The 9,360-nt window shown below is 35.5% G+C and overlaps 1 non-coding gene across 1 annotated transcript; it reads right to left on the bottom strand.

Moving 5' to 3' along the window:
• Positions 1 to 6,564: 6,564 nt before the first annotated feature.
• Positions 6,565 to 6,636, bottom strand: Trnaq-uug (transfer RNA glutamine (anticodon UUG)). Its single transcript has one exon. It is a non-coding gene; the product is annotated as a tRNA-Gln (tRNA).
• Positions 6,637 to 9,360: the final 2,724 nt, after the last annotated feature.

Here is a 9,360-nt window from a genome sequence, read left to right on the forward strand (position 1 = left end):
GATCTTTTTGGTCGTTGTGCGAAAATTTGTATTTATTTAAAGATTATGGTAATTTGATTTTAGATGTAGAATGTGTGTTTATGTTGAAACAAGATTTCTCTGTGTGAATTTAGTTGTTTTATGATTTCTTTTTTTGTATATTTCTTCTAAGTTCCATATGAGATTATGTTAGTGTACTATGGACATCACTTCTAGGTACATTTTATACGTAGAACGACGAAATAACTGACGTATTTGCTCCCACTCCTAAACTTTAATGCGTTTTTTATGACAAAATAAAAAAATACGTGTCTAATATTTTTTCATTACCCAACTGACGGACTAATTAGATTTTTAATTTTCATATCCCGTCATCATCCCTATTATAATACCTACATAACTACAGACAGATATGCTATGTAAACTACTATCAAATAAGCTAGCTTAAGTAAATAATCTGGACATGGTTGACCTGTTTTATAATAATTTATTATTATTGCTTTATCTAAAGCGTTTGACGTTAGAAGATTATAGAATAATATCAGTTAGAAAAACAATGAAATTAATATTATTCTTTATTATTACGTAATATCTCGTCGGTTTTCCCCGAAATAATTATGTGTTTAATGTCTAATAATCGTAATTTAGAGCCCCGGATCGAAGAGTAGGAGTAGGAATGGGGTGGTTTTTAGTTAGTAAGAGTCTAACACTCCTTCTCGCCTGACCAAAAGTGGAAGAAGAGAAGACATTGGATGATTTTCAGTGCATTGTAGTGGCACAGTCTATTGATGATGACCATTTAGACACTATAATTTTTGTTTTAATAGTTGTAAAAAGAGGGAAAATATTTTTATAATAACTATCGTAAAATATGAGAGAGTAAACCGTGATTTTTAGTTAAAGAAGGAAAATATTTAACAAAATATGAATAATCAAACCACCTAAAGAAGTACATTGTACATTTTGATTTTAGATTTTATTACAAGACATTAAAGTTAAAATTCCATTTAACCAAATGGTGTAGCTTGATGTGCTAGTGTTTGAACACGTGTTTAATGGATAATTCCAATTATTTTATCATATTTATTGTAATCGGTAAATACCCAATGGCTTTCCCGTTGCGTCGGAAGTTGTACCTAATCAAAATATGTATAAGGAATAATGTTAAATATCACATCAGATCTGCTGTCATTGTAAAGTGATGGGCAGAACTATAGGTACATATTCTATTACTTCTAGGTAGTAGTACCAATGTAACTTTTTCCAAGTCAAATGTACTTTCTAAGATTCTTTAAACACCACTGACAAATAGTGAAGGAACACTTCATTTGGAATTTTATTATAAGTTTAAAATCGTTAACCCGCATTGAGCAAGAATGTTGATTAATGCTCAAACCATCTTCGTGTGAGAAGAGACTTTCGGTCAGCAGTAGCCACTTATAGGCTGTTGATATGATGTACTATTACTTACTGACAATTAACTTATAATTTGCGTACTAGTATAAAACATATACATAAATATTATACTTATATCTATTTCCTAAGGAAATGGGACAGACAGAAGCCTGTCCCATTCCACAAAAGAGCATCTAATACTACAAATACCACGATACTTATTAGGTGCATACGTCTTTATTTGATGACATTCAATTTATGCACCTTATCACACATTTTATATTTATAACACATTAGATATTATTATCGAGGATTAAAAATAAGGTAAATAAACACAAAGACATACTGCGCACCCGCAATCACGCTTGTCCACGTGCTGTTTGATAAAAGCAGACATTTTTAGACATACAATAATGATAAATTTATTATTTTGATGATACATCAAACTAAAAATATTAACAATTCGATTTATTTATAGCTCAATATTTGTATCGTTGTTTTGATACGATAACCACACCTGTGAACCCCCTTCTTATCTTAATGTTATTTATCGTATTCAAAATCTTATTTAAAATACGTAAATCCGTTTATATTGATATTTTGACAATAAACGTTATATGCGTTTTCCTTCCTGCCATTATAAATTGACTTTATTGTTTAAGTGCCTTAAAACTACGTCACTGTGGATAGGGACAGGAAAGTAAAATAGATATAGTATGGGCCGGCTCGACCGGAGTGATACCACGGCATAGAAAACCGACGTGAAACAATGCCTGCGTTGTGTGAGTGCGGTTTCTTCCCAATCCCCGATTCCCCAACAACCCTTAAATTCCTAACCCCCAAAAGGCCGCCAACGCACTTGTAAGTTGTAACGTCTCTGGTGTTTCAAGTTTCCATGGGCGACGGCGATTGCTTACCATCAGGTGATCCGTCAGCTCGTTTATCTTTTTTTTTTTTGTTTTTTTTTTGTTTTTTAAAAAACGTTGCCCCACACTAGGATTTTCTCCTGTGTCGTGGGTGCGTTTACAAACATACAAGTTCACATACACATGACACCCAGACCCGAAACAACAATTTGTGGATCACACAAAGAGTTGCTCCGTGCGGGAATCGAACCCGCTACACATTGCGTGGCAGCCGGTTGCTCAGCCACCGCACCAACCGTGCAGACATCTGCTTATCTGCTTGTTCCATAAAAAAACCTTTTAAACTACCATTTCTAACCCACAAGCTTAGCGTAGAGATTATACCAAACAATCCAATGTAGCGACCTATAAATAGATCAACGATGAACTGTCACAAGCAATGACACAGAAATCTATCAAAAAAATACATCACTCTATATAAATATTCCAAAATCAAAAAAGGGCGGGTTCCACCAATCTATCCGTCACCGTTAAGCCCCTGATACGGCGATGTTAAACCCTTGCTAATTACCATACGTTAGTATTCATACGTCTGGCCTCGCCCAGTAAATTTACTGATTACTTTAATTAAAAAAAAACGAACTCTTTCACTGTGGCACCTTTGGGAGTTTGCGCGTGAGTATGTGGATTAGAAATCTATGTGCTGGTTGCACTGTTGTTTTGAAAGGTAGGGTTTAGTTAACTGTGGTTAAAATACTGTTTTGTCGTTGTATTTAAAGAGCGTCTCTCTTAGTAATGGTGATGGATAAGAATATAAATAAATACGACATTAAGTACGATTGAAGCAAATTAATTACTTAAATAAGTCAGGTAATTTTTTTCTTACATCTTGTCTTTTACAAATCGGTCATTAAATAACCCTCATTCTGGCGCAGTCGGGTAAATACATTTTTACTCCTCTCCATTTTCTTTTATGGATCTACATTTCCAAAACATTTTAAAAGACATATTTTGTCATGAAGATACTCCTACCTAAACGCTTGATTATTTATTTAACCATAGTTACATTTCAATAAACGTTACCTTGGCTTGGCATAATATTTGTGCAACCCGCCTTAACAAATAGGGCTGTCACTCGCATTGTTTAGTAAAACGCTATTATAATAGTGGGCATAACGGTATTATGTTTTACAACGATATTGTGTTGCAATTTCAAAATCATTTATAATTTTGTTTCATACAAGGGAGCTTTAGTTTAATAATGGGAATGTTTATTCAACGATGACTTCAATGGACTATTACAAATTATAAACATTTTTGATAGCGGAGAACTTTTTATTATTTTGACTGACGTAAATTGAATCTAATCTTTATTTTATTAAAATCTACTATCGTAGACAGCTAAGCTCGAGTTATTTAGTTATTACATCATATCTGCAATATAGGTGCACATTCTGAACGCTTTAAAGTGTTTATCGAGCCCCAAACATGAGCCAGATAATTTAATTATTTAAAACAATGAATAGAAAAAACTATTTAATATTCCGTGATTTAAACATCGACTTCATAATAAGTCTTTTTTTTATCATCATTATATCAACCACAAGACGTCTCACTACTGAACAAGAACATGTTTCAATACCAATCTGAAAGACCGGCAGGCTGCAAGCCAGCTGCATCGTGGGGCAATACAATACAATACAAATACTATAAAGCAGTCGAAATAAAAGAAAGACTAATATAAAAAAAAAGAAATAGGGACAGAAAAAGCGACATTGTTTTATACTAACAAATACCAAAAAACAGTCAAAATAAAAGAAAGGCGTATAAAAAAACATTGACCAGTTAGTGCCACCCCTAGACTTAACCCTTCCGATTACAAGTGATGTTTATCGCATAGAACTCACGCGCTGGCCGCATTACTGGTGAATTATTATTTCTGATTAATAAATTGTGTGTCCCGCGGGCTCTCTTGCCCGACGCTGTCACGCCTTGTCACGGTCGTGTTGCCAGTCTAAAAGGAACATTTTTGGATCGGGGAAATTAATGGGTAAATATGTTTGTGTTTTTCCATGTTTCGTTTTTCAGAATAGAAGATTTTGGGGCAGTTTTAGAATAGAGAAAGCAATTTTTTTATGCAATAGGGGGAAACGAGCAGACATGTCACCTGATGGTGAGAGATCAGCGCCGACCATGGACACCCGCAACACCAGACGAGTCACCTTACGGCTTAGCCAGCCTTACGGGATCCAAGGATTGAACACGAACCTTCGTGCATTATTTGTAGAGCATGCATTATGCAACCAATATTTTTGCTTGCTAAAAATTTGCTACAATATTTTATTTTTTGCGCTCGTAATGTTTTATTTGTATATACCTATTGGATTTCAAACGTAAACATAATAAATATGTATTTTATCTCCTCTGTTTGATTAATTGGAATTCGAGGTTATCGCTATAGTACAAGAGGTCTTTATGAATAAAAGACGACCAAAATATTTGATAACAGTTTCTGAGAAAAACGTGTTCTTTTGTTTTATCTTGGAATTGGAATATTCCCGGCAGCTGCATAAACGTTCATTCAATAGTAATCAAGATTTGAAGAAAAAAGATGTTCAGAAATACCTACAGACTTGAGCAACTTTTTAGATTTATTATTTTTTAAACAAATGTTCTTATTTGAAGAGGATGCAAGAGACTGAGAGATCCGGAGCTGCGGACTACCTAGTGGGTTACCGAGGCTCCGGCTCGAAAAGCAGGAGTAGGAACGGGGTGGTTTTTAGTCAGTAAGAGTCTGACACTCTCTCTTGCCACTGGATGATTTTCCACCTTTAAAAAAAGAGCCTGAGAGGGATAGACGGTTACTGACTAAAACATATCTACGAAACATGGCTGAAACTTCAAAGTTTAATCCAAATATCAAAATAATTTCTGAAAATTTCTGAACATTAATACAAAAAAATAATAAAAAAAAAAATTATCCAAAAAAAAATATTTTTCTATTTTTTACCCTTCCCAATTTCCACTACAAATATTTCCACCTGGCAACCCATTCCTTGTGACACGCCGTCACACAGTCAATTATGGTATTTGATGCTTTTTCATTAAGTAATACTATACCCAAGAGATTTTAGGCAGTAGACCGCTGCACATTGAGCTATACAACCAGTATAAACTGACCGTTGAATGTGGAAAAAGTAAGTGTGGGAAAGCCATGCTTCGGTACAAATGGGCCGGCTCGACCGAAGTGATACCACGGCCTCGCGGAAAACCGACGTGAAACAACGCTTGCGTTGTGTTTCGTTGTGTGAGTGAGGTTACCGGAGGCCCAATTCCCGCCTTCCCAATCTTCCCAATCCCCGATTCCAAAACAACCCTTAAATTCCTAACCCCCAAATGGCCGGCAACGCACTTGTAACGCCTCTGGTGTTTCAAGTGCCCATGGGCGGCGACGATTGCTTACCATCAGGTGATACGTCTGCTCGATCCATAATAAAAAAGAAAAATTTATCAAAGCGAGACCAAGTTATACTGGTTTTGGATAACTTGATGTGCAACTATACTGGCCATACTAGGTTACTTGGGTGTGATCGACGGTGAAAATAATCTGGGGACATATTTACCACGAATTTATGGCCATTTTATCCATGTTATGGGCAAGACTTTGTCAGGCGATTTTGTTGCTTATTAAACCTTGACTTTTGAATATTAATTATGGAATTGTTTTGTTTATTGCGCATTTTTTTTTTTTTTTTTGTTTTGGTAATTAGGTTTTTAGGGCGACGGTGTTTGAATATGTGATGGTAATTATGAGTGTTTGTTTGTTCTGGTTGTTGTGGGTAGCTGAAAGGATTGTGGAATTGAGTGTTACCACTAAAAGAAGAAAAATGTCCCATTAATAAGTTGGTTGCAAGGTGTGACCTGTGTGTGTGGTGTGAAGTTCTTTGGTTACTAGAAGCCCAGTACCCTTAGTACGAGTTTGCTTTACGTTTAAAGTATTTGAAACGAGAGCGCGTTTGGCGCTGTTTGGATCAGTTTATTTCAGCCGGAATCATGCCGCCGCGCAAACGTACTTACTTAAAACAAACTCATATTAAAGGTACACATTGCCAAATATGAAGTCGAAACTTGAATAATGAAACTTATAAAAAATACTTGGATAATTCAGTTCAATGTTTGTGTATAGTGTGGCTTACAACAATGCAAAAAATAGACCAAACTACAGTTAAACCCAACATAACAATAAAAATTACTATAACATCTCTTACAAGCAATGTTATCACAAAAAAAAAAAACGAAAAAAAAGTAAACAAAAAGAACATTTAGGTTCCACCGAGATTTGAACTCGGATCGCTGGATTCAAAGTCCAGAGTGCTAACCATTACACCATGGAACCGTATGAGATGGGACTAGCTTGACGAAAATAAGTACCACAATCTACTAACATAATAATTTATAAACAAAATGATGAAACATATCTAATTAATTGAATTGATATGCAAAAACCAACCTTATGTAGAATAGAGACGATTTAAAATTGATATTGGAGCAATGTTTTGTAATGTCAATAACCTACTTTATAAATAAAGATGGACGTCACTCGTCACGAGTTTCTAAGAAACGCGAATTGATTAGACTAATAAATAAAATTGGAGTGTCTGTTTGTAATATTGAAATAACTGCTTTTTACTATATGCATATGAATATACATACAATATACACACACCAAAATAATATTTTTACAATTTTTGTCTGTCTGTTTGTCTGTTTGTTCTGGCTAATCTCTGAAATGGCTGGTTCGATTTTGACGGGATGTTTACAGGCAGGTAGCTGATGTTCTAAGGAGTAACTTAGGCTGCTTCTATTAGTCAAAGAGTCCGTAATCCTTTTGTAAGTCCGTAATGATTTTGAATAACATTAGTTTTTAGAGCATTTTATTACTTTTAATTTCACGTAAACGATTAATTAGCTATAATATATTCTATCAACATATTGAATCAAATGCAAAATTAAGGTTAAACTACCATACGACATTGTAAACTCTAATAAAATGAAAAACATTGTACCCACACATCGATATAATAACACCAGTTTATCTTGATCTCGCATTGTATTACCTTTTCGTACATTTGAAGGTGAGTTTATACTGGATATAATAACTTACTTGTGTATTAGTCTTGCTTAATGACGTCACAATACAGTTCTAATTAGTTTAAAGTAAATAGCAGCTGTATACATAAGTTATATGTATATAAGCAGTTATATACAATAACACAATGTAACGCACATGGCACGCGATTCAATTTGTCAATACATATTTTAATATGTAGGTATAAAGATACGCTGCTTATGTTTTTTTTTTCTATGGTATAAGTCGGTAAACTAGCTGACAGATCACTTGATGGTAAGTAATCGCCGCCGCCCATGGATACTCGAAACACCAGAGGCGTTGCTGGCCTTTAGGGGGTAAGATTATTTAAGTTTTGTTGGGAAATTGGGGATTGGGTAATCGGGCCTCTGGTAACTTCAGTCACATAACAAAACACAACGCAAGCGTTGTTTTCAGTTTTCTGTGAAGCCGTGGTATCATCCGGTTGAGCCTGAATCTCAATCGAAAATCAAACTCTATCTAGCCCGGAAATCTTAAAAGAGACCTTTTGCCAGACTCTCAAGACTTACAATCACACGATCAGAGGCGAAAAAGGCCATATTTATAAAATTACAAAAAGTACAGTCAGCCAACAAATATAAGTAATACCTACATTATTTTAAGAATAAACCACGCATGCGTGACTTTTAATTTCCTCCTTCTAAGAAAGATGCGTCAATTAACCGGTTAGGTTTCCCGTCCCATTGTTAGTACTTAAAATAAACCTAAGCCCTATACGTAGGTACCAGATTACCTACTAACGTATTGAGTGACGTCGTGGTGGCCGGGTAGTTTAAGACGCACGCTTCTCATGAGAGTGCTGGTTTAAAACCTACCAAGGACAAGTACCAATGTGACTTTTTCCGAGTTATATGTACTTTCTAAGATTATTTAGATACCACTGACAAACGGTGAAGGAAAACATCGTAAGGAAACCTGGGCCTTCTTCTAATTATAAGTCTGAAATCACATCCGGAGCTGCGGACAACGTAACAGTTTACTGGGGCTTCGGCTCAAAGCAGGAGAAGGAACGGGGTGGTTTTTAGTCAGTAAGAGTCTGACACTTCCTCCCGCCTCACCCAAGGCGGAAGAAGTCATCGGATGATTATCCCCCTCAAAAAATGTCTGAAATCGTCAACCCGCATTGAGCTAGTATTGTGTTTAATACTCAAACCTTTTCCATGTGAGAAGAACCTTTGGCAGCTGTGTGCACTTATAGTCTAATGATGTGTATTGAGTGTAAATTCTGGATACAGTTAAACCAAAACTTGAATTAAGACGAAATATTTTTGCGGTCGAATCGCCTGATCGCTTGCGGTTAAAGATCATGATGTCATTTCAAGCAATTACTGCTAAATATCATGTCCATAAATGGTTTTTTTTTAGTAAATTATTGAAAAAGGTGCTTCTTGTTTCTATTCTATTCTATTCTCATGTCAAAATCTAGATATTGTGTTCGCAAAGCCTTGATATTCCACTTATAGTGTACATCGTCTGCATACTATATCTTCAGAGCGTTAATAAAATTACCAGTATAATGTTTGCTACATACAACCGATGCGATACGACCTTCAAACCTTCAAGAAAAGAGGATATTCCTTTTTAAAAGGCCGGCAACAAAGCTTCTCTCCTCTGGTGTTGCGGGTGTCAATGGGCGGCGCTGATTTCCTACCATCGGGTGACCCGTCTGCTCGTTTGCCCCCAAGTCTATAAAAAAGAGCTTACAGAAAACCCCCTACATTGAGAAACACCTGTACTACTATTTTACGTCCTGCCCACCCTATCGGGGAAAAACAGTCGTGATATAGCTGATTCACTTACATACTTAATTATCAGTAAAATACCTAGACATTAATCTCTTGCCTAAGTAGGTACCTACTGAATTAATTATCTTATAGATTAATACTCGTATTTATCAAATTAATTACAAAATCAGCTGTTGAGAATCCCCGCGAATTGTAAACATTATCA

Source organism: Spodoptera frugiperda, chromosome 1, assembly GCF_023101765.2.
Source record: "Spodoptera frugiperda isolate SF20-4 chromosome 1, AGI-APGP_CSIRO_Sfru_2.0, whole genome shotgun sequence".
Taxonomy (NCBI): domain Eukaryota; kingdom Metazoa; phylum Arthropoda; class Insecta; order Lepidoptera; family Noctuidae; genus Spodoptera; species Spodoptera frugiperda.